General features: G+C 42.1%; 1 long non-coding RNA gene and 1 pseudogene across 6 annotated transcripts in view; both read right to left on the bottom strand.

The window, feature by feature from the left end:
• LOC115854278 (uncharacterized) overlaps window positions 1-26365 on the bottom strand; it is a 395122-nt gene that overhangs the window by 23524 nt on the left and 345233 nt on the right. The window lies entirely within an intron of this gene.
• Window positions 16129-17657, bottom strand: LOC115854277 (5'-nucleotidase domain-containing protein 3 pseudogene; annotated as a pseudogene).

The following is a 26365-nucleotide window of genomic DNA, read 5'->3' as shown; positions in this document are numbered from 1 at the left end:
GAAGGCTGCAGGAGACCCTGCCCCTTTAAATTGAGTTCATCTCCTTGTGCTGAGTTAAACTTTTGTCCCTATTTTCAGTGGGAGCAGCAGACATCTGCCTTTCAGAGACCTAGTCCACCCCACACCTAGCTCCTTTCAGTAGCTTCCAGACTCCTTGTAAGTCATGGAGACTTACTGACTTCAGAATGATTCCTTAAATATATTCTGCAGTCAATGAACCTGAGGACCTAAATAGTCAAATAATAGAGAAGGTTCTGTAAGTGGTTATTTGTTGTGTCCCTCGAGTGATCATAAGACATTGGTCTTCAAATTGTTCCTCGGTTACCTGGCGTGGTCTATCTGCAGAATCTCCATTGTAAATAAGTGGCTGCCTCTGAAGACAAGGTTAGAAAGCAAAGGTTAAGACGACGACATCAGGAGCCCCATATTCTTGGAGGCTGATGCTTCTCTACGGACTATGGATATTTAAATCCCGCGAAGTTTGTGCCCTATTTTAACTGAACCACCCCACTTGATGAATGTGCCTGTTAATTTATTTAGGAGTTGGTTTTCTTTAAACTATGACATTCAGTTTCCCCTGAGACGCACCATTCCAAAATCAATGAAGACCTATGACTTATATTTATATGCAATTCAGTGGGAGAGAAAGAGATTTTTGAATCCTTGTGGCTGGGGATATAATACTAGGTACCTCCAGCTCATTAATTAATTATTGCTATTAAATGAGTGTCTACTATCTGCCGTATACCAGTCTAAGTGCCAGAGAATATATATATATATACACGCACAACCAGTCTTTAAGAGGAGTAGATAATCCTGCAATCTTGCAGGAAATAAAGATCAGACAAGGAAAGTAGAACTGTGACACAACAGCATTAGGAGAGGAGAATCTGAAATAACGCTAATAATAATAATAGCAATAATCATAATAAAACGTATAAAGAGCATGCAGCATAAGTCAAGCACTATTCTAAGTATTTTGGATACGGTAATTCAATGAACCCTCTGAACAGCCCCGTGGAGTAGATGCAGCATTTATCTCCATTTTACAGATAAGAAAACGTAGCTCATGGAAGTTACGTAACTTATTCAAGGTGATAAAGCTAGTAAATGGCACGGCTGGGTATTGAACTAGGCTTATACAGTTTAACTCCAAATGCCACGCTCTGAACCACTGTGTTATTGGAGCACGGTGCTGAATGTTCAGGAAGGTTTCTTGTGGGAACTAGGTTGTAAGTCAGTTCTAAAAGATGAGCTAGAATTTAGAAGTGTGAAGAAGAGGAAAAACAACATTCCAGATAGCACTAACAATCTGAGCCTTGTTTTGGAGGCAGAGGTAACCACGCAGGAGTGAACAGCACAGTGATTAAGTGTGTGATCCCTGGAACCAGACTTTGCAGCTTCAAGCCCTGGCGCCACCACTTACTAGCTCTGTGACTTTGGACAAGTTCCCTAACCTCTCTGTTGTCTTGCGTTTCTTCTCATAAAATGGGCATAAGAAATAGTACAGAATGGTAAATTGGTAAGCACTTGTAAACCACTTAGAACCACCCCCGATGCATAGTAAGTGTTGTATGAGGCTTTTCTGAGTGGGTAAATGTAAATTTGGGGCACTGAGAGACAGACCTGGCTAAAAAGCTAAATGACATTCAGCTGCCTGTCAGTATGTATCTTCCCTTATTTCCCTCACCTTCAAGGACCATCTCCATGGCATCCCAGCATAATTTTTGCTTGGGGATAGAATTAGAGAACAGCTCCTAGCCAAACCCTGTGATAAAGGACACCAGTGCAATTTCCATCAAAATAACCACAAACATTCACCCAGAGCCTACATGTGCAAAGTACTTTTAGGTGTAGTTAGTAATTAAAAAAAAAAAAAAGGAACAAGAAATTGCAGTTTGAATGCCTCCGGGTGGAACCAGCTGCATGGAAAGCCGTGGCTGTATCAGGCTCGTGGCTGGCTGCAGTGCAGGGCAGAGATATGGTTGGTTCCACTGCTCAGAGCAGCCCCAGGAGCGAGGGGATGAGTCAAGGGGGTCAGGAGCCCTTACTAGCTCATTAGTGCTTCTGGATTTAAAAGAGAGATTCCCAAATCCCAAGAGGTGGCTTACGGCTCGAAACAAAACCCAGTGCATTAACATCCTCGTATTCCAAAATGCTCCCCAAAGCCCTGCAGTTATGCTGATAGAATGTGATTTATACCAAGACGAGTGATGCCAAGGCCCAGACTGGGGAGGCAGCTGAGCAAGGGAATAATTGAGAATGCTATGAATTTCTCTGTTTGTGAACCTCCCGATTAAATAAGAGAAGTGCATCTCAGGAGTCTGGGCCCCCAGCCCTAGACCCTGCTGGCCTCTCTGCCACACTGTGCCTGTGGATGGCAGACCTAGTCTGTCACTGCATCAGATCTCTGCATCTCAGCTAAGCTCTGGGCAGCCCAACAGGTTTTGGAAAGTGCCACAGAGGCCATCTCTAAAACCCTACACTCTGAGTTTGCTATCTTCAGTGCAACGGTTACCCAGGAGATGGTCCTAGATCCAGCTCAAAGGCTGCTTCAGTTTCTTTTGGGAGGATATCCTTGGGAGGATGAGATGGGAACACGCTGGTGAAATAAGGAGGGACACAATTCACACGATGCAACAAAAATGCCCATATGCATGTTTGAAATGTTTTCTCCAGATTAGCAATATTACGAGTTCGCTTTTCTCTTACAGTCTCGCACAGCACCTCATGGTCACCACTGCAGCCCGGGCAGAGGATGTTAAGAAACAGATCGGGAGCATGCTCTCAGGAGTCAGGCCACAGTTTTCTTTCAGAGCTCTACTGTATTAGAAAATTGTTTACACATGTTCATAAGCTCCTATCTAAGGCCATGTTCAATTAGAGATCAAATGACTATTATTTTCAACTTGCGAGTCAATCAGCGTATTAGTCGAGACAGGCTACTTGTTGTAACAAACAACTTCCAAGTCTCAGTGACTTCACCACAATAGAGGTTTATTTCTCACTCTTGTCACCGTCTAATGTGGTGGGGGCAGAGGGGGCTCTGCTCCACATAGTCATTAAGGGATTCAGGCTTTTCAGATATAGTGGATCCCACCATCTCCTAGGACCTTGGCATTTTACACTGGTTTCTCCCTCTCCCACTGGCAGACAAGCAAAAAGTGAAGGCGTTAGGAGCCAAATTTGGAAGTGACATACATCACTCCCACCCACATTCTATTGTCACATGGACAGCATTTCCACAAAGGGGAAGTAGGAAAATATAGTCTATCTCTACACGCAGGAGGAAAGGGAATTAACAGAGCTTAGTGAACACTTCCATTGTCTGTGCAGTCAGGGAGGCTTCCTGGAGGGGGCGCTACCTGAGTGCTCTAAGGATGCACGTTCTTGTAGCCTCCCCTGCCTCTCAGGTTGGAAGTAACCTCGCAGGTCATTTCAGTCACTGTCTCACAGTTCAGCAAAGCAGAAGCTGAGTGCACAGTAATTGCTTGGACAACATTTGGTGTTTGATCTTAAATGGGATCTAGAGGGAAATGCAGCAGACAGAGGGGCTGAGGGTGGACACTGGACCCAGGGTCCAGAGCTCGGCTATTGATACTGCCTGAGTGGGAGTGAGAGAAACGCTGGCAGGATCCCTACACATTAACTCCGCTAATGGTGGGCAGGAGGGTGGGCAAAGGAATCTGTCCGATGCTTTGCAGCTGTTGTGTGTATTAGAACTATCTCCTCTGCAGTGAAAATATCTAGACAACTTCTGCTGAACACCATGTGTATTTGACAGTCACCTGATTTGGTTTCACCAAACAGTATCTGGAATATATAATCTGAGACATATGTAAATACTCATTCATAATGAGCCCATTGTTGCTCCTTTTCTCTGGAGTTAAAAGATTTCTAATCTTGGGCTTCTCTGGTGGCACAGTGGTTGAGAGTCCGCCTGCCGATGCAGGGGACACGGGTTCGTGCCCCGGTCCGGGAAGATCCCACATGCCGCGGAGCGGCTGGGCCCGTGAGCCATGGCCGCTGAGCCTGTGCGTCCGGAGCCTGTGCTCTGCAATGGGAGAGGCCACAACAGTGAGAGGCCCGCGTAACGCAAAAAAAAAAAAAGATTTCTAATCTTGCAGTTTAAAAATCCCACTAAAACTTTTCGATGATAAATCTCTGCCTGTGTTCTTCCTATAGTTAGAGTCCTCTGGCTACAAAGGCCATGAGAGGTCGTTCGACCCTTTTTCCATTTTCCTGGAAAGACCCCAGTTAATGACAGGGACATGTCTTGTTTTCAGTACCACAGAAAAGGATAAAACACAGGGACGTGTCTTGTTTTTAGGACCACAGAAAAGGAAGAAACACAGAGTATCAGTGCATGAAGAGCCCAGGGCTGTTCCAGTCTGCTAAGACTCACAAAAAGAGGCTACCTGCCCCTCTGGAGGCAGCGACAAGAACCTGAGCCCCGGTTGCCTGGGCCCTGCCTGAACTCCTGCTCTCCCCCGGTTGGAGAGCATCAGCCCTGTATTCCTCTGCTCAGACTATCATAACAAAATATCATAGCCTGGGGGGCCTCAACGACAGGAAGGCCAAAAGCCCAATACCAAGTGCAGCAGGTTTCGTGTGAGGCTCTTCTCCTTGGCTTTCCTACGATGTCTTCTCCCTGCAGCCTCTTCTCTGGGTGCGCATGTGGAGAGAGCGAGCTCTGGTGTCACTTGCTTTTCTAATAAGGACACTAGTTCTATTAGATTAGAGGCCCATCCTTATGTCCTCATTGAACCTTAATTGCCTCTTGGAAGGACTTATCTCCAAATACAGTCACATTGGGGGTTAGGGCCTCAACATGTGACCTACAGAGGGATGCAATTCAGTCCATAACAGCCACTCACTCGTGAGGACCACGCAAATCCTGACACCGCTGTGTAGAGCTGGGTGGAGCTGAGCATCACACGTGGGGGCCCTCCTCTGCCTTGGGGTCCATATCCTCATGCTGTCTCAGTGATCATCACCCCCTCAGTTAGTCCTGGATCCCTCCCTCCATCCTCCCAAACTAATGGTAATCCCCTGGCTGTCCAGAGGCAGTGTTGCCTGAGGAATTGACAAATTTCTGATCTAGACACCCTTGGTGACAGCCTGCATCCCTGTCTTCTCCCCACCTACAGGCTCTGGCCCAGGAAAACAGGGCTGCAGCTCCCACCATCAGGCCGCTTCAGGATTCTCACTGATGGTCAGCCCTCCCTGGAGCAAATATTGTCCATGGTCACGTGGAATCCCATGAATTAGACTGCTGAGTCCTGACCTTATTCACCACCTGGTGGAGGTGGTTTACTCCTCAACAGATTCTGGCTGATAGCAGCTGACTCCCCAGCCTGTGTGAGTGGTGTGGCTCTTGCTTTTGCTGTGGGCTGAGAAGGGAGGGCAAAACATGGCTCTGATCTCCCTGAGGAGCTTGAAGCCACCTCACAGGAGATGGAGGAATCGCAGATGAAGTTGCTTAGTTTGAGATCAATCCAGGACTGTGGGGTGGAAGGCAAAGGAAGAAGGAGCCCAGAACAGGACGCCAGTCTTCTGTTTCCTGCTCCGTCAGCTATTCTGTGTGACTAGGTAACTGACAGCCCCTGTCTGTGCCTCAGTCCCCTGAATGATTGAGTGGGAGCATGAACTAAACGATATGTCCAGTCTCCTCAGATCTGGTATGCCCTGCTGTGCCAACCCACTATCAGATCCTTTGTCCTTATCTTCCTGGCCCAGGACATCCAGGAGGATTTATTCCAAAAGGTTTCTTGGACTCCACGCAGATTCCTTGGGCATCTCCTAATCAGACTCACTCGCCTAGATTTCCCTGGATGGAACTGTGGCCCACCTACCTTCATGTCAAAGGCCTCTCTCATTTTCGAGGTCCAAAAAGATGAATGCTCAGCATTTTCACAAAGGGAAGGGAGTATTTCTTCCAGGAAGTTAATAAGATTGTATATTGTAGCCTTGGGGCACTGGAGAAAGAAAAATTCCCTGAAACAACATGTCTCTTGTTTAATAAACTTTTATTATTATTATATATGAGTGTGTGAGAATGAGAAATCCATATCCATTCTTCGCGGTCACAGCGTTATTGGTTCTGAGCTTAAAAAATCAGTCTGGTGACTAACAGAATAAAGCACTGACTGACCAGTGATTTTTAATATTTGGCTCTTCCAGGAAGCAATCTAATAGAGTAAGAGCTTATTGGAAAGTGTAGATGATGTGGAAATGAGTTACACAGAGGGACGGGCTGTCTGGGCTTCCGCCTTGGGAAGGACAGGCAGGTGTGACAGGTGACAAGGGCCTCTGTGATTGCTGGCTATGCTAGCTCAGCACAACACCTCGGCTTTGGGGAGTAAAATCAAGCTGATAGTTTTGTTTTTCTCTTACTCATCACCAAGTCCTTGTTTTGAACCCTCCTTCTACTGAGAGAATCTTTCTCCCCTCGAAAACCCTTTTGTTCAGGCAGGTCCCAGTCTTCTACCATTGTGTGGCCCATCCACCAGGGCTTATAGTCTCACCCTGAGCTCTCCCTGAGAGATAGCACACCCTGCTTCCTGTTGGAGCTAGGCAAGGGCTCTAACTAACATTGGCCCATCCTTGGACTCTAGAACCCCCTACATCCTAGGTCTAGACTGAGGTTTTTCTCTGGCCTGGGGATGGTGGTTAATAACTCTTTAAGAAACATCAAAAACTCTGTTTTCCACAGTGGCTACACCAATTTATATTCCCACCAACAGTGTACTAGGCCTGCCTTTTCTCCACATCTTCATCAGCGTTTGTTATCTGTGGTCTTTTTCCATATGAGCCAGCAATTCTACTGTCGGGTATAGCCAAAAAAAAAAAAAAAATGAAAGCACTAGTTCAAAAAGATATGTGCACCCCAATGTTCATAGCTACATTATTTACAATAGCCAAGATATGGAAGCAAACTAAATGCCCATCAAGAGATGAATCGATAAAGAAGATGTGGTACATATATACAATGGAATATTACTCGGCCATAAAAAAGAATGAAATTCTGCCATTTGCAACAAGACGAAAGGACCTAAGGAGTATGCTTAGTGAAATATGTCAGACAGAGAAATACAAATACTGTATGTTATCACTTGTATATGAAATCTAAAAGATAAAACAAAGGCATAAATATAACAAAACAGAAACAGACTTACGGATACAGAGAACAAACTAGTGGTTACCAAGGGAGAGAGGGAAGGGGAAGAGCAACAAGATAGGGGGATGAGGTTAAGACATACAAACTACTGTGTATAAAATAAATAAGCTACAAGGATACATCATACAGCACTGGGAAATATACCAATTATTTTATAATAACTTTAAATGGAGTATAAGCTATAAAATATTGAATCACTATATTGTACACTTGAAACTAATACAGTACTGTAAATCAAGTATATTTCAATGAAAACAGAATGTAAAAAATAATAAAAACAAACCTGTTTCTGGAGCTCCCACTCTGGGGTCAGCCTCTCTCCCCTTAATTTCCTGAGCTTCCTTGTTATTATTCATAGCAACCGACTTTTGAAAGCCTGAACTAGATAAAACCTAAAATACTTTAAGCTTGGCTTTTCTGAGTACAGTAGCAGATATGACTTTCTTTAGATGTTAAAGTAGTACTTTGAGGTCAGGTGACATAAGGTAAACCAAACTCAACGACCTTATTCCCAGGAGACCGTGATGACAGTAGGGTGCGTTGGTGGGTGTGTGTCGGAGGGTGGAGCAGAGGTGATATGATGCAGGGTATAGTAGATGCTAGGGCCGCCATAACGAAGTACCCCAGGCTGAGTGGCTTAAACAACAAAAGTGTGTTTTCTCTCAGTTCTGGAGGCTAGAAGTCTGAGACCAAGGTGTTGGCAGGGTAGCTTCTTTTAAGGCCTCTCTCCTTGGCTCGTAGGTGGCCGTCTTCTCCCTGTGTCGTCACATGGTCTCCCCTCTGTACATGTCTGTGTCCTAATTTCCTCCTCTCATAAGGACTCTAGTCAGATAGAATTAAGACCCATCCTAGTGACCTAATTTTAACTTAATTAAGTACCTCTTTAAAGACTCTACCTCCAAGTACAATCACACGCTGAGGCACTGGGGGTTAGGACTTCAACACACAAATTTGGGGGGGACACAATTCAGCTCATAACGCACGGGGTAAAGGAATGGAATCTGTGTGAGACACACACCAGAAATTAAGAAGTGAAATGTGTCTCTGCTGTCATCAGCATTCCTCTTGTACTGGGGTATGCCTTCCCAGTTCTTAGTACCCAGGGTCCCCATCACCCCTCAGACCCCTCCTTCTGTACATCTTCTCCCAGCACATGAGTGGTGCAACGATTGATGAAGCAGAGAAGGTGAACCCACACAGGCCACAGGAGAATAAGCCTCTATCTAATAGGGAATTATAAATATTAACCACAGAAAATATTGTTTTGAAAAAGAAGATGTCCATGTACCTCTGAGATCATGTACAGGAAGCAGTCACTCTCACTGCCTCAGCCCAAGACTGGGATGATGAGGTTTATTCGGTCCCTGAATATCTGAATCAGCTACTTATGGCCTTGCTGTCTATTTTCCTCTAGCCAAAGACATTGAGAAACCAACACTCCGAAAATGCAGAAATGCCAAGTGGAGTCAAAGGAGAGCTCTTTGGACCTGAGTGGCTGTCTTTCCTGCCTGGATACAGAGACCAAGGTTCTACCTCCCAGAGGAAGAGTAAGTATCGGGTTAGTGACATTCTGGGAGGGGCACCAAGCTTTGGTCAGAGAAATGCAAACCTGAATTCCATTTGGGAACAACATGCAGGAACGCATCACAGTTCAACAGATTTAAGTGACTGTCCCAGACTTCAGATCTACTCCACTGAGTAGAGGGTTTAGGTAACAGGGTGAACTGACCCTTGGAAGGGCGAGGGCCCCTCCTCCCATCTAGAGTCTTTATGTCCTCAGGGAGCTCCTCCACGTTCCAGGCTGAGTCTCCTGCAGGGGCACCAATGAGAGCAACAAAGTAGAGGAGGGGGCCTCATCCATCTCTGCTTCCTCTGTTTTAGATTTGGCGTGTCCTGGGGATAACTATGAAAAGCTGAAAGTCTTCTAATTTTTTGCACTGAGTTTTCATTACACTTTAAACATTGCCATGGATGGAATTAATGAGCAGAAACCTACTGAATATTCAGCCAGAATTCTCAGAACCCCAGCAGTCTTGACTCTCAGAGCTCAGGACCACTTGGCACTTAAACGATTCCTAACTTTGTTTCTGATTAGTACCAAGGAGTGCCTCAGTCGCCCTGGGGACTCTTTCACCTTCTACTCAGCCAGGAGTATGTTTGACTCACTCTGTTCTTTGTCTCACGGACATGGTTCAGGGCCAGAGGGTCCCTCAGAGGTGGGGACTTATGATTCCCGAGGACATGAGCAGCTGAGAAGATCACCCTTTTCACAGGACTATCTTCACACAAAGAAAAGCTGGCACTCTCTGCATGGATAACCAGAAACATCCTTTGGCCCCTGAAACTTTCCTCCTGTGTTCTCAGTGCCTAGAATTATATTACCAGAACTTGACTCCCTTAGGATTATAAGACATTTTGGTCTTTTAAAGTCCTTTATTAAAATGCAAAGGTATCTAGGAAGCATGAAAACTTATAATATCAACAAGAATTTGAAGTCATTGAAGGCAGGAAAGATGCCTTAAATGACTTTTTTAATATATTAGATTCTTAGCCGCCCAGGACTCTCAGAAGGTTAAGTCATTCTGTATAATCAAGGTGTTTATTGAAGAGTTACCTCTTATAAGTCTAATTTAAGTAATATGAAGTATCTTAGATAGAGATCTGGTCTAAAATGTTCCACGCTACCATACCTTCTTAAATGCAGCCTACCAAATGCAATGAAACATTTTTTTGATAATTCAAGGTCATCATTATGAACTCCCACTACTGCGCTCTGCATGGATTCTCTACAGAGGGCTGGGTTGTTTGTACCTGCATGGCAGTTCTTGCATTTCCTTTTAAGCCTTCCGTCTTTTCCCTCTCATATAAGCCACTTTCACCGCCTGCTCATGCCGAAGTGTTTGCCTTAGGCATTCTTTCTCTTTCTAACCTATCCTTTTAATCACCTGTGGGTGGGAAATAAGATACCCAAGCTTTTGGAGGTCTGTGAGTAAAAGAAGAGAAGACAGGCTTTGAATAAGAATGTTTCCCATAGACAAAGGCAAGAATTTTATTATAGAACACACTAATTCTCACTACACAGATACTTTTGCTTTTTCTGTGATTGTCAGCTATTATTTGGATAAGTGAGGAAACCAGATATCCTGATGCATTTCAGGGGACGTGACTTGCTTTAGAAAGTAAGAGAAAGAGATGCCTGACCTATAGTGTAATGGAAGGGGCAGGAGTTGGTGATCTCACTGCCCGAACTTGACTCAGTCTCATCAGCAATCCCTGCCCAGTCTGTAACACATTTCCTCAAAGTAAATTATTTTCCAAAGTGGACACTTTTGAGAATGAAAGGATGCAAAATTAATAATTACTTCAAGACAACAGGCATAGACCAGGACTGTCCTGGGCAAATCAAGACCTAGGGTCTCCCTATTTCTAGGAAACACTGCAGCAACATCAGCTGGTACAGAGAACTAAAAATGCCCTGGACTATTGCAAAGTTGGATGTGCATCACGGAAGCAAGCATAGACTCTTGTTGGGCAACTTCTCCATTTGGATTTAAGTTTACAGGTCATGGACTGTGACCAATGGCTAAGACTGACATCTTAGCAAAGCTAAAACCAAGATTTTATTATCCCTCTCATATTTTATATGCTTACCCTTCTACTTCCAAATACCACTACGTTTCTTGGGTTAGCAAATAAAATGTGTTTCTGGATTATATTCCTTAAAGTATCTCTTCTAACGACTATATGGACTTCAGCTGGGGCTGAAATGTTACAATCATTAAATCACATAATGTATCTAAAGTGCTTAGTCTAACATCTGGAATATAGTAAGTGCTCAGTTAATTTTAGCTAAAGCAAATGCAGGTGCATTTGTGAGTGCATACACACACATACACTCACACACATATAACTCTGCTTTTAAACTAAAGCACAATCTGGCAATGTGTGTCAATATTTAAAATATCCTTTCACCTAGATATCCAACTTCTAAGAATTTTTCCTAAAGAGAAGCGTGTTTATCACAATGTTGATTATAATATTGGAAACTTAGAATAACCCAATAGGGCATCTATACAATAGAATATGATACACAGCTCTTAAAATAATAAAGTAGAATTTTATTTATGATATGAAAAAGTCAATGATGTATTATCAAATGAATATGCAACTTACAAAGCAGTATTTATGTGCAGTATTTATGTGCAGTATTTATGTGTGATTTTTTTGGACAAAACAATGAAAGAAAAGACATCAAAAATACCTTGAAGAGGTATACCAAAATTATATATCTTTTAAAAAATTTTAGTTATTTTCTCTGAATTATGAGATAACCAGTAATCTTTATTTTCTTTTTTGAATGTTCTGAATTTTGTTGCATACAAATGTATTTCATAATTATATATAAATAATATATATCCCATATATACATAATATAGATCCCAGGCCCTATTGAGAGGTGTGCCTTGGCTCCCTGGTCAGTATTCAAAGATGCTGCTCCTGTGTGCTCTCATAATTTCCAGTGCCTGTAAATTTTTTTTTGCATTTATCCCTCTGCATTAGTTTTCCTAATATATATCAGTCTTATCAACAAAACCATGTACATTTGAGGGCAAGCCCTTGACCTGATTCAACTTTGATTTTCCCTTATATGCCACCTGGCTTATAGTTTATGCTCAGTCAATGTTTGCTGAATGAATAGATGCATAAATGAGTAGGTCTCATGGCTTCTAGAACTAAACCAGTCTTCAGAGTCTAGTTAGAAAACCATCAGAGAAGTGATACATAACTTTACCTTCATAATCCGCTGTATCACACAAGACCCACAGTCTAGGACCCCCTGGAGGGGTTCCCTCAGGTACACACCAAGTGCTCAATACTCATTTGTTGAAAGAAAGAATAAAGAATTGAATGGATGATAATGAAGAGAAGAGATTATAACAGCACCAGCTCCATCCGAAGCAGAGGATCTAGTAAGGGCTGGCACCAAGATCTGAACATCACTCTGAAATTAAAAGTCACAGAAGTGAAGGAATCTTAGAGATCAAATAATCCATCTTTCTCATTTCACAGGTAAAGAGACAATGGCCCAAAGAGGAGAGATGATTTCCTAGAGACACAGGACAGTTTAGCAGCAGAATCTAGGCTGGAACCGGAATTCTCACCACCCCCTGCAAAGCTGCCTCTTTCCTCAACCAGTGCCTGAGGTTTCTGTATATTTCAGCATGCTCTAGCTTTCTAGATGGACAAATAGAAGGCAAAATCAGGATGTTCCCTATTCATCTGTTTGTCTCTTTTCCTTTCTTCCATCCACTTTATATGCTGTCTGAACCGAACCCCTTCCCAGAGCAACTGCCCCTCTGAAGGCAACCTGCAAGCATCCAGAGACCCAGCTGCCCCAGGTGGTGAATCTCACCTACCAGGGTTTTGTTCTGTTGAAGAAAAGCAAATCCTGCATCAGGCAACAAATACTTTCTGATTCTTGAATAATTGAAAGGCTGGGCCCCAAGCTGCAGCAGGCGAATAACTGATTAGAAATGGAGAAGGGGCAGCGGCGGGGGGGGGGGGGGGGGGGAACCAGCAGCCAGCAGCCCGCCCTGAAGTTAGGGCACTCCACAGGGAAACCGCCTCCCTCAGGACCTGCGGCCAGGGCCCAGGCCTGTTTTGGGGACAGTGGGAAGAACTATGCAACCATTCACATCTTCATAATTCCATAGCAAGCCTCTGTTTCTGCTACCAAATTAATCTCTATGGTGAAAGCAAGAAAACAGAGATCACTTAATGTACCGCATCACTAAGCCTGTGAAAACTGATCAAAGGAATTGAAAGTATGACTCAAACAAATGTCTTCATATTATCTTCAGATGGACTATCAACGAGAATAAGCCCATTCTCAGCTCACATATGAGCACTGAGACAATACAGACCTTCTCCTCATTTTCATGCTCTCCTTGCCCAGGTCAGATGAAAAAGAAAAACCACACCTCACATTAACAGCATTTTTCAGCCTTATAACCACGGCACCTCTTATATCCACTCAATGAGGCAGACAGAACAGAGATCTCCTTTATCCAGGGGGAGATTGAAGAACACAATAGGAATTGGACCCAGGACCTGCAGCTCACGCTTGTGTTACCCTCTGGGACCAGCTCTCTCCAGTCTTATATGCGTCCTGCCCATGCTCTATATGGAACCACAGCCATTTCCACAAACTTCAGGTTCAACCAGATCATTCTTCTGTTACATCTATATTTTGTCAATAATTTCCCATTGCCCTCAAGATAGAGACCCAAGTGCTGAAGAGGGTTCAGGGCCTCCTCATTCCAGTCCGCCTTCAGGTTCTCAGCATGCACGATGCCCCCCACAGTGGGCATGACCCCAACCACAGCGACTTCGGCCCTCCTGGCCTCGGAAGTGCCAGAATCATGGCTCAGGTCCTTCACATGTGTGTCCGCCAGGCCTGGAACATCCTCCCCTAGTAAGCTGTTCCTCATCCCTCAAGGCTTTGATCCCTAAGGCTCTCTAACCCCTAGGGAGGGGAAGCCCCTTGTCGTACGTCCCTATAGCACCCTCTCCTCCCGGTTCGTCTCCCTCGTGATTCTGGCTCCAGGGCCCTCTTCTCCATCAGACTGTGAGCCCCATGATGCTACACAACTGTCTGGGTCATGTCTATGAACCAGCACCTATTACAATGCCTGGCTCAGAGCAGGGCTTAGTAAATATTTGCTGAATGAACTAATTTTTTTAAATGGCTAAGCAAAAAGTGAAACAGAATCAAAATCAGGCTACTAAAAAATCCTTACTGAGTATATTTGCATTCAGTTTTTATAATTGTTTAATGAATATTTATTTAGTGTCTGCTATGTGCCAGGAACTACTCTAGGCACAGAAAAAACAACAGTGAAGGAAACAGGCAAAAATCCTTGCACTCAAGGGGTGGCTTTTGTTACAGGAGACAAAAAATGAAGAAAATAAATGAAAGGTATAGTTTGTTAAATGGTGCTTAGAACAATTGGAGGGGTGATACAGGAGGAAACAGGATGTGTAAACATAGGTGCTGAGCACAGGTAGCTAAAGCTAATTCTCATGCTACCTAAGAAGTCCCCGAAGTCTGTATTCCGCTAAATTTCTTTTCTTTTTTATCCAATTTCCCTAATGGTGTACATTTAATTAGCTTTCTATTTTAATGCTATTTTAGCTCATTCTGGGTTGATATATGGGTCAGGCATCATTTTTTCTCCCATCAAATTATTTCCTTTGGATAAATTTCTAAACGGAGAATTATTTAATCAAATGTACATTTTTCAGACCTCACAAGGCACTGTACTTCCATTTTGTTATCACAAATAATTTTAGAAACTTACAAGGCCACAAGCAAAAATTGATGTACCACTTTCATCATAGCATCAGCAGGGATGAGAACTATTCTTGCTTGTTTGTTTACAGCTGTTATTTTAGTAGATGTGAAAATAGTATTTCAAGGTTCCTTTCATTTGTTCCTCTTTGATTCTCCCATTTTTATTTCTACAGTCTGATTGCCCGAGTACAAAGTAGTGTTTCTCTACCTCGTGGACAAACATGACTGTGTTTCCTAAACTCAAGATCTTTGCATTTTCACAAGACAGCAAAGGCTGCGTGAAAGGCCAAGACAGGAAAAGAGATTCCACAGAATGACCAGGCTTTTCCATTAAGACAACTAGATCATGAAAGCTACTAGAAATGAAGTATGAAAAAGGGTGATAGGGTTCTGACCATGTTGGCAACATGTCAAATACTTAAATATCAAATACTTAAGGCAAATAAGCAATAATCACGTACAATACTAAGAACTAAAGTTGTGATGGTTCTCAAGCACTTATAGCACATCTATTCCTTTTGACCAGTTGAAGAATAGCCCTCAAAGGTAATGTTTTTTGCTCTTTATTTGCCTTTTCTTTTCTTTGTTTTTTTTCTGGTCATACACATTTTAATAAGATTGCAGCACACCCAGTGGGGGTCACGGTGCGGCACTTCATTACAAGGACAGTTTTTCGGTTTCATTTTCCATCCTCCAATGATCACCTTCAAGCAATACACGGGTAGCAGTTTCAGGTAAAATAAAGTCCTGGGAGACGCACAACAAATGCATTGGCATTTGTCTTCTGACCTGTTCGTTCCGCGCAGCCTCATTCTACAAAGTCTGTTCTGCTGGCTGGAATTTAACCAGAAGCTCTTCTCTCTTTGCCCTCCTTTTCTGGGGGAAAGAGTGAACCTGACCATCGCTTGGGGCACAATGATCCTTCCCCTGCAGGGGGCAGGACACGGGTCACGGATACTGAGGACAATCAAGACCAAGGACTTGCAACTTCTCTTGTTCTTTTTTCTCACAAAAGACTTCCAGAGAGGCTGAGTCTGCTTTCAAGTGAGGCACCAGAGTGCCAAAGCCCTAGTACGAGAAGATATCTGGGAACCGGCTGTCATCTAGGGACCATCTCTGCCGCTGACATCATGGTATGCTATCGGAGCGCTTGCTCAAGCATCAGCTTTCTGTGAGCAGTTCACCGGCGCACATCACTGGGCCCCTGCACGGCCTGTGAATGTTCAGTTTTTCCTTGCATTTTCCATGGAAGAGTCAAGAAGAGTTTCAACACGTCACCTGCTGGAATCCAGAGATGGTATCAAGAAGCCTCCCCGTCCCAGAAAATCTGACGCCAGTTACGGTACCTTAGTAAACAAGAAGGCTGATCACAGGGTGTTGACAGGAAGCCAGCCGCTGTCCCCACATGTACAGGAAGGCAGTCCCCGTGGGCTGCTAGCTCCTGTCTTCACGACCTGGGGGGTATCCTCCGTAATGTACGAAACAGATATCACAAGGCATGTCTGTAAGCGACAGTCACGTCCACACAAAGTCTGCCCAGTGCGGGGCCGCCGCTGGTCCTGGCTTTTCGCGCCCAACATGGCTGGGCCACTGGCTACTTGGCCTGGGCCTCCTGCAGGAGTGGCAGCCTGGCGGCCGGGGGCCTGTAGGACCAGGCAGGAAGCTTGTGCTGCAGTGGGGTCCTCCAGGGGTAGAACATGTAGCTGATGTCATAGCTCAGGAGGCAGCTCAGGGATGCCACGTAGATGTCGGCAAATCGCAACAGGCGCCGCAGGAAGTACGTGGGGTTCTGGTCTATGCGGAACAAGCTTCCAAACTGGGCGCTGAAGGAACATTTGGTCATTTCTCTCAACTCCTTCCTCTCCTTTTTGCACTCCTGCAAAACCAGCTGTGACTCCGCATCTCTGTGAACCTGCATTTGCTCCAATAACCCAGTCAAGGTGTGTAGGTAATTGTAGGTAATTGTTTGAATGTACTTTTCCATGTTCATGATTCTGAGCTCAGATCTCAATTCCAGGATAATTCCACCCGTTCACCAGCCATGCTTTAGGGTCAAGTCCACCAGGTCACTGTATATATGGTCACCAAAATACAACACTTTGGATCCCCTCCGTCCAGTAAACTTCAAAAGTTCATCTAAATTGCCCTGCTTATAAATCTGGCCTTTCTGCAACGTGTAGATTTTATCCTAGAGTAAGACGCCTTTCACATTCACCTTTTGGAAGGGACTTCACTTATCACTAAAGAAGTTTGGCTTCTCCGCCTGAACGATGACCACATCAAACAGGTCCCTCCAGTCTTTTTCAACAATATACCTCATCCCTTCATCCACAAAGCTACTGGGGCTATTGGTGATGAGAAACATCTTCTTGCCATGATCAGCCAGTTTGGCCAACACTGCATGGGTCTGCTCAGGGTAGCAGATGTACTTTTCAATATTGCTTCAACTGCTCTGTACATGATTCCTTTGGTGTGCACCTCCCGAATTGAATCCTTGACGTCTTTGTACAGGTGCACAGGCTCATAGTCGATGTTGTTCTTCAGAAAGTACTCGTTCACACAGGACAGCAGGGTCATCTCGGGCAGGGAGAAGATTTCCATGAACATGGACATGATGTCATGGTGTTTCCGTGGGAACTCTCATAAAAGTTGCTCATCTGTTCCAAAGGCACATGGGAGCCCTGGTACATTTCAATGACTTCCTCATCAGGGACCACGCTTAGGCCTCTGTGGACAGTTCCCAGCTGGATGTAATGAAAAGCACTGATCTTCATCAAGACCACCGCTGCACATCATAATGCAGTCCACGGATTGCAAAGTTTGGGTCATACTCATACTTCCTGATTTCCATGGGATACCTGTGTTCGTTGATGAGAAGGTCCCGAGTGGCATTAAATATCAGTGTGTGGAGGTGCTTAGAATAAAACACCAAGGTGTAATCATAATCAAAGCCGTAGATTTCAAGCTGTAGATTTCAATGTCCAACAGGCTCATCTCATTGTTTGAAAAGATGGTATCTGGATTCTACAAGTTGCTCATAACTGAAGTAACCAATTCTTCCGTGCTCCTCTTCGCCTCCCGGTAGCGCTCCCAAAGGTAGCACTTCATGTCTGGGGCGGTCCCAGGTGCCCTGCATAAGGGCCCCGTGCGGGGCCCTCGTGCGACCGCCCCCGAGCCGCAGTCCGGCAGCCGCCCCACAGGGCCTCCAGTGCGCCGCTGCCTGCCGCCGCCCCACCGCAAGTGGCGCCTCAGGCTATTTGCCTTTGTTGAGTAAAGATTTTCCAGTTTATATCCTGGAGGCTTGATTATTCAGATTATTTCTGTATTTCTGTATAGCTGAATAAATTAGTAAGTAAAGGCCTTTTTGGTTAATTATTTCATTTAGAAAATTATATTAAATAGCTATTTAGATCACTCATTGCTCTATTTCATTCTTATGTTATCGTTAATACGTAGTTTTCAAAGTTGTACATGGACTCTAACCAATCAGATGTTAGATTCAGTTTCATTGGACTGAACAGTTGGACATTTCAACTGCTAATTTAAGTTTACTGTCAAATAGGAGACACTTTGGACAATTTATGTTTTTTTATTGTCTGGCATATTTGTTCTTTTGACATCAACTAGTTATCATGTCTTTTGATTTCAACTAGATTTTACGTATTTGTATTCCTTTTTAAATGTAGCATAATTTACGTATGACATTGACCATTTTGATGTGCAATTCTATGAGTTTAACACATCAGGTTACAAATAATGTAACAGCTACCAGGGTCAAGATTTAGAACTGTCCCATCTCCTTCAAAAAATGTCCTTATGCCCCTTGGCAATCAAGCTCTCCCTCTATTTTCAGCCCCTGGCAACTACTGATCCGTTTTTGCCTTTTCCAGATTATCATGTAAACAGAATCATAAAGTATGCAACCTTTTGAGTCTGGCTTCTTTCATTTGGCAGAATGCATTCAAGATTCATCCAGGGTGTTACACGCTTCAGTACTTTTCACTGCAGAATAGTGTTCCTTTACATGGATGTGCCACAGTTTGTTTATCCACTTATTAAAGTGCATTTTGAGTTGTTTTCGGTTTAGAGAAATGGTGAACTAAGCTGCTATAGACATCCAGGCACAGGCCTTTCTGTGATCATATGTTCATTTCTCTTGGGTAAATATCTAGGAGTGGCATTTCTGGGTTGTTCAGTGACTTATAAAAAATTGCTAAATGGTTGTACATTTTGCATTCCCACCAGCAAGATATGAGAATTCCAGTCACTTAACGTGCTTATCACCTCTTGATATTGTCTGATATTTTTATTTTAGCCTTTGTATTAGGTGTGTAGCAGTGTCTCATTGTGATTTTAATTTGCATTTTTCTGATGACTAATGAAGATGAGCGACTTCTCCTGGGCTTATTTGTCATCCCTGTGTTTTGGTGAAGTGTCTTCAAATATTCTTCCATGTTTAATTGGTTGGATGTTTTCCTATTATTGAATTTGCAGAGTAATTTACATATTTTGGATACAAGTCCTTTCTGTTTTGCCAATATCTCCTCTTAGCCCATGGCTTGTCTTTTCATTGTCTTAACAGTATCGTTTGCAAAACAGAAGTTTTTCATTGTGAAGAATTCCAATTTATATTCCTTTTAAACAGTGTGTGTGTGGTTTTTTCCTATCTCTTTTTGCACCTTGCACCACCATCAGTGATCATTGTACAATAGATTTGTTTTGGTCTATTTCACAAAGCACACACAGTTGCCGCTTCATCTGCTTAACATCAAGGGAACAAGTATGAGGACATGGGATGAGCATTGAACTGAAAGTCAAGATGTCTAGATTCCTGTTTTGTCAGTGGTTTGCTATCAACTGTGAGCTAATTATTTAAATTCTTTAGGCTTCCACTTCTTCATCTCACATTAGAAATAAAACCCAACTTACCCATTTCAGGAATGGTGAGGATATAGTGAGATAAAAGATGCAAAAGTACGTGCAAAGTGCTGGAAGGATGCTACATGCATTATATTTTCCTCTTCCAAGAGCCTCGCATCAACTTTGACAGTCACACTGGACCCACATTACAAAGGTACCTCTATAACTACAAATATAAGGCTCTGATATACTTTGTGTACACAGTACTTCCCTCTTTCCCTCTAGAATATCCTTTGGTAGCTTCAAATTTTCTTTTCATGCTCTTATATCCATTTTAAAAATTCTATATATTTAATACTGGATAATCTTCAGATTTCATTTCAGAAACTTGTAATTTTTATTTTTTTCAAAAAGAAACACTCTAACCAGCAATAGAATTGAGTAAGATTCCTTCCCTTGGACATTTGGCAGAAACATCTTCTTTCATGAAATAGTGGTGTTATTCAACAATGGAGCATGATTTTTTTTCTTCTCTCTATCAAGGGAGGAAACTGAAGTATAGCAGAAGATTAAACATTCTCTAGTATATGTACAGTCCCTTTTCCAGTAAAAATAGGTAAAGAAAAGGATATTTCTGTGGACAGGAATATTTGTGTTTAGGAAGTTTAGCTGTAAGGTTCTAAAAATTCAAACTGTCTAGGAAAGGAATACATTTTTTTAAAAGGTTTAGTCTATATAACCATAGGGAATTGATAATTTGTTACTTTCATGGAGTATTTAAAATCTTTATTTAACATTTTGAATTTAAAAAATTAAAAAGGCTTCTTTATCAGTTATGTAGCTAATTTTGGTAAAATTGCTGTTAGTCTATTTTGGGAAATAGGTAAATCTTACAGTGAATGCGTAATAACCAAATAAGTCAAGTCCAGAATAATTGCTTTAAAATGAAGGTCAAATTATGTCACCACTCTGGTCAATGGCTTTGCCATCTTATTCAGAGTGACAGCCAATTCCAAGGGTCCACTCTCCCCCACCTCCCTGATGTCAGCTCCTGTCACTCTCCCCTCTTGCCTTCCCCACTCCAGTTTACTGGCCTTCTGTTCCTTGTTCATTTCAGCTCTTGTGTTCTCACGGGTGCCCTCTGCCCGGAGTGCTCTTCTCCCAACTATCGCATGGCTCATTCCTGGTCCAGGACCAGCTACATAATTTGTTGGGCCCAGTATAAAATGAAATGTATTTTTTAAAAAAATTATTAAGAATCTTAAGATGGCAACAGCAGAGTAGTAAATCAAGTGTGGCTACACAGGTAAGTACACCCACAAAGCCTGCCCTGCCTGGCTCCTTGATTCCTTCATATCTCTGTTTCAAAGTCACCTTGTCTTAGAGAAGTTGTCCTCCTGTTCATTCTATATGAAAGAGTTACCCCTAGCATCCTTGGCCCTTTTATTTTATTTTTATTTTATGTATTGATTACTCGATTGTCTACCTTTCCCCAGTGGAATATAAAGTCCTTACATGCTGTATCACCCAGAGCATAAGACATACCCAGCACATAACACAGTAGCCACTCAAATATTTGTCAACTGAATGAATAAAGGAGTAAATGAGAAGTAATAAAAATCCAAAGCCATATGAATAAAAAAAATCAAGAGACAGACCAGATTTTAAAACAGTAAATATAAAAACTGTATTTGCATGTATGGGGAGAGGCTCAGATTTGGAAATTCAAATTTAGGAAAAAGGAGAATGGACTCAGCCTCAGTTCTTACATTAGCTGGTTCTGTGACTTTGGAAAAGTCTCTCAATCCCTCTGAATCCCATGCTGTCACCAGTGTAGTAAGGGGCCTTCCAACACTTCATTCTGTGACTTTATGGAACAGTCTCAAATGTGACAGTATAATATAATAATCTGATTAGTTGAAGATATTTTCTATACATTTGGGTCAAAAAACAAAAACAGGATGCTCTTTGGATGACTGGTCTAGCATTCCTCCAGTCTTCTCCTTCAATGTGACGGTCCACTTACGAATATGTATGGTATACAGTATACATGTATACTGTATGATATATTGTGACCTCACAAAATCATTTTTCCCGAGGGAAAAAGAGCTCTGCTTTGAGGAGTAGCTAGAATTCTTATAAATAGCTTATTACGTATCAGAGTTTGGGTGCCGTGGCCATTTAAACTCTTAAATTGATGACATTCATGTGTTTATTCGAATCCACAGGCTGTCATAGGTTAGTTCTTTAAGAAGAGATGCAAATCTAACTGTGGAGGTCCCCAGGCCCGCATACTTCTCCTCACTCCTTTTTGGGACATTCTGGGGTATCTACTGCTGAATCCATTGTGGAAAACAGAGTCTTCATTTAATATGCCAAGCTCCCGTTTGATATTATTAATTTGAAAAATCATGAAGAAATGTTGTGATCATAAATTCTCCCAGCATAGACGATGTTGAAAAAAAAACCCCACAAAACACTATAATGCCTTCTGGCTCTGTATGTGTCGGGGTTGAAAAACATTTGTTTTCCAAATCTCAGCCTCTATCCTTTTTGGTCAATAGCTGTGCATAGTACTTGCTCTGTAGTTTGTTTTTCATGTCCATTTTGCTTGGGATAATGTCCTATGTCTTTGTTATTCTTCTGATTCTTTTTCCTCTACTCATTGTGTTTTTTTAGCAAAGAAGCAAACTGATTTCTTCCCCTAGAATCCACATTAATACTTCCCACTGAAAGATTTCTGATGTGCTTTTATCACTATTTTTAAATAATCCCCATATTCTATCTGATAGGAGAGCAAGATGAACCCCCATCACATAGAATAGACAGAGGCAAAATGAACTAAAAGTGAAACCCAATACAGACGTTAACAGCACAGCTATAGCCTCGGTCAACTGAATAAGGAAGGGCTTAGGAGTCCTATAAATCTCAGTACAAGGTTAGAATAGGACTTACTACCAGGCTCCACTGATGTTGAAGTCTTGATATCCTCTTGATTATGAATCCTACTTCTAGGGGCAAGGATTATAGTTCCTTATTGGGCAGCCCCAGTTCTAACAGTTAGGGAAATCTGAATATAGGAAATTTGCTTCATCATCAGAAAGGCAGGTTAGACAGAGCAGAGCTGAGTGAATTAAAGATAAGTTATAATTGAATGCCTTCTTGCTCAGACAGTAAGGACAAAATAAGAATAAAAAGCACTGTATGTACATATTATTCCCAATTGTGCTACCAGCATGCAAAGAGCATCTGAGAAGCATGAAAATCCAGAACATCCCATGGACATCCCATAAATGAATCTGCAAATATAGATTCAGGGACATCAAGGATGATTTCCTGTCTATGAAAAACACCTCCTTCTCTCCTTCCTAAAGGTTTGGATAAAAGCATAAGAAATCTTCCTACAACAAAAAATTAAAAGATAGATTTGGCCACCTGGGATAGAAGAAAAGACCTCTGTGGTAGGAACCGGAAGATCTGTTTCCAGTCCCAACCATTTCACTAACCAGCTTGAGTAAGTTTCTCGTAGACCCTTTGTACCAACCCTTCTGTCAGCTAAACACCATGAGTGGGACTCACCCAGCTGACATCAGGTGGGACAGAAGAATCACCCAGCTGAGCCCTTTTCAAATGTTTGAAGCACAACACCACCTCAAAATTATACAATTATATATAATTATTATAATTATATATAAAAATAGTTGCTGTTTGAAGCTACTAAATTTTGGAGTAACTTGTTACACAGTAATAGGTAACTGAAACTGAATTTTGTACTGGAAGCAGGTGCTGTTAGAACACAATCCTAAAGCATGTGGCATTGGCTTTGGAGTGGAGACGTGGGTGAAAGGTAGAAGAGCTTGGATGAGACTGTTGGCAAATTGTCAAATGACAAAAGGAAAAATGTTTTTGGAGCCTGGAGAAAAGATGTAGTGGTAGAAAGTTCAGCGAAACTGTTGCCTATAGTAATGTAGAAAATAGAAAAACTAATGAACCGTTAGATCAGGCTAAAGAGATTTCCAGACAACATCAAAAGTAGCAACTGGTTTATTTTTACTTTATGTGACAAACTGCCATAGAGAGTATTTAGATTAAATAAGAAAATGTACAATTTTCAAGCAGATTTTAGAGGAAATACAAGGAAGCCAAGACTTCCTGTTTCCAAAACAAAAATGTTTTCCATTCCCAGCATCTCTGGATGGTAAAATAATCTCAAAGTAAGAAACGGTCTCAGGGTAAAAATATTAAGGTTGTTGCTATAAGACCTTTGTTGAGGCTCAGAAAGATTTAAGGGTGTGCATAGTAGGACTGATAAAAATCTTAAGGAAATGCCTAGTGGATTCTCTTTGGTAGGAAAGGAGCCTTTAAGAATCTAAGGGTTGAATGTTGTAAAATTTTTTATCTAGATAAAAAGGTGTCAAGAATCTTGAAGGCTTTGTCCCATAGCACCCTGTGTCACAACAAGCCAGAGCAGAGCTTACCTGGAAGATAATTGTGAGTATGATTTTGATCTAATGGAAATTAACCCCGAAAAGAGTCCTGCAAACACACGAAGAGAGTTTTAAGAGAATTGTACTATAGAAGCAGTTAGCTGAATGGACACAGTCCAGAATGAAAAGAGACCTTTGTACCCACAAAGGAAGCAGACTGAGAAAACTACCTAGCCAAGCACAGGTCATTTGTTATATAAAAGAAAAGATGACTCGGAGGGTAAAACCAAGAGCCCAAAGAAGAGAGAAAGGAACCAGGGAGAATCATACCCAGGGAGGAAGACTGGGTCTAATCAAGGAAGTGGCCACAAGTACACAGTTCTATTTTCTACGTAGTTGGATTTCTGAATTGGTCTAGACCAGTGACTGCTATGTGCCTCCTATTCCCACCTGTTTGGATGAGAATGTCTGTTATATTTATCCTCTTCCTGTATCACCACTGTCTGTTGGCTGTGAAGGGGCAGATAACTCGTCTCTTTATTCAACATATTCAACTTCTAGACTTACTTACATAGCAATATTCTGAACCTCAGCTTGAGCCTGAAGCTAGAATTGGGTGAGAATTTTGAAGGTCTTGGGAGATGTAAATATATTTGCATGTGGAAGAAATATTAATGGTCTGTGGCCAAAAGGTGGACTGTGATAGGTGAAAGGTGGTCACAATTTCTTTGATACTCCTACCCTGGAAGGCTGGAGTCTCATATTCTTCCCTTCCAATCTGAGCTGGCCTTCTTGACTTGTTTGATAGAATGCAGCAGAATTGACATTCTGGGAATTTTGAGACTAAATCATATAAAGTCTTGAATTTTTCATCTATGTGGCCTCTTGGGACACTTTCTGGGAACCAGGAACCACCATGCTGGAGAGGACACATGTAGGCATCAAGATGACGTCTCCACTTAGCACAGTCCTCCAGCTCAGACATAGCATGGAGCTCTCGGGGACCCGTGGACCAGCCCAACCACCAGCTGTATATTACGGAGTGACCTCAGTCAATGCTGTGTGGAGTAAAAGAGTTGCCCAGCTAAGCCCTGCCTGAATGTCTGAATCACAAAATTGTGAGAAAAAATAAAATATACTTTTATTTAAAGCTGTTGTGTTTCGGGGGGATGAATTGTTTTGCAGCAGTAGATAACCAGAACAAAATCTCTTTCTCTTTCTGGGTCTCAGTTTCCTCACCAACAAAATGTGAGATTTGAATCAGACCTCTAAGTTTCTTCAAATTTTACAAAAATAGCAAAATAACACATAACTATTTTTATTATACTGCCATAATTTTACTTATCAAACATCTATAAATAGTAAGCATTACAAATTATGCCACCTCTGACTAAAATGTCAGAAGTAGAGTTAAAACACTGGGGAATTATTGTCAATACACACTAACCACCATTCTGGCTGAAGATAGGTTAGCAAGGTTAACGTTTTTACAGAGACAAACTGATTTCTCCTCAATGATTCTCCATAGGGGCTGGCTAAATGCACTCAAATTACTTAATATCTAAAACAGCGAAGTCTTTCAAACAAAATTTACCTTGAACAAGGCATATGAAAATTGATCCAGAAAATTAATTCCTATCTGCAAACACATCACTGACTATGTCTATATGTATGGGTAAACGCATATACTTCTGCCTACCCATTTAGCACGGGAGGTCTTAACTCAGAGTCTGTACCCTCAAGGAGTCCAAGGATAGAGTTCAGGTGGTTCACATATTTTCAATGGAAAAAATTACGTATTTATTTTCCCTAACCTTTAACTGAATTTAGCATTAACTTCAATTATGCATGCAGGTAGCAAACCAGAAAAGTATTAGCAGTATCTGTGATTTTTGTTACCAGTAGCAGTCACCAATATTTTCATATCACATAACAGTTGTTGCAGATATCTCTAATTATCATTTGCGCTCATCACAACGTTGTAGGGTTATTAATCCCACCAATAGTCACTACTGAATGCATTAATAAAGATATATATAATTAATGTATGAATCCTACTATATCATAAATTCACTTTTGATATTTTAATATTTTATCATAATTGGTTTCCTTTTTAATGCTATGTTTTAAAATTTATGTATTTTTAAAAAATTATTCTGAAAAAGGATCCATGGGCTTCTCTAAGTCTAGAGAAGGGGCCGATGGCACCAAAAGGTTAAAAACCTCTCACTGGCCTCTCCAGCCAGCCAGCACACACCAAGCCCCTGCCATGGGCCCAGAGTGGTCCTGGAGATCGACACACCAATACATTAGTTTTCTCTCATGCTTTGCTTCCGCTCCCTGTTTCCTACGTTAGTTGCTCTTAATATCAGCCCCTGACTTAGGCCCCGATCTCGCTTCTGGCCTCCTCATTCTTCACAGATTATTCGGCCTCATACCTCATTACAGAGAAATTGGAACTTCCTCATTTTATCCATGTCCATTGATTCTATTGCTACCTATATGCTGTTCTCTCTCAAACATATAAATTTCCAAATCTCATGT

This window comes from Globicephala melas, chromosome 12 (genome assembly GCF_963455315.2).
Source record: "Globicephala melas chromosome 12, mGloMel1.2, whole genome shotgun sequence".
Lineage (NCBI taxonomy): Eukaryota > Metazoa > Chordata > Mammalia > Artiodactyla > Delphinidae > Globicephala > Globicephala melas.
The sequence above is the reverse complement of the archived record's forward strand: the minus strand, read 5'-3'. Positions and strand labels throughout refer to the sequence as shown.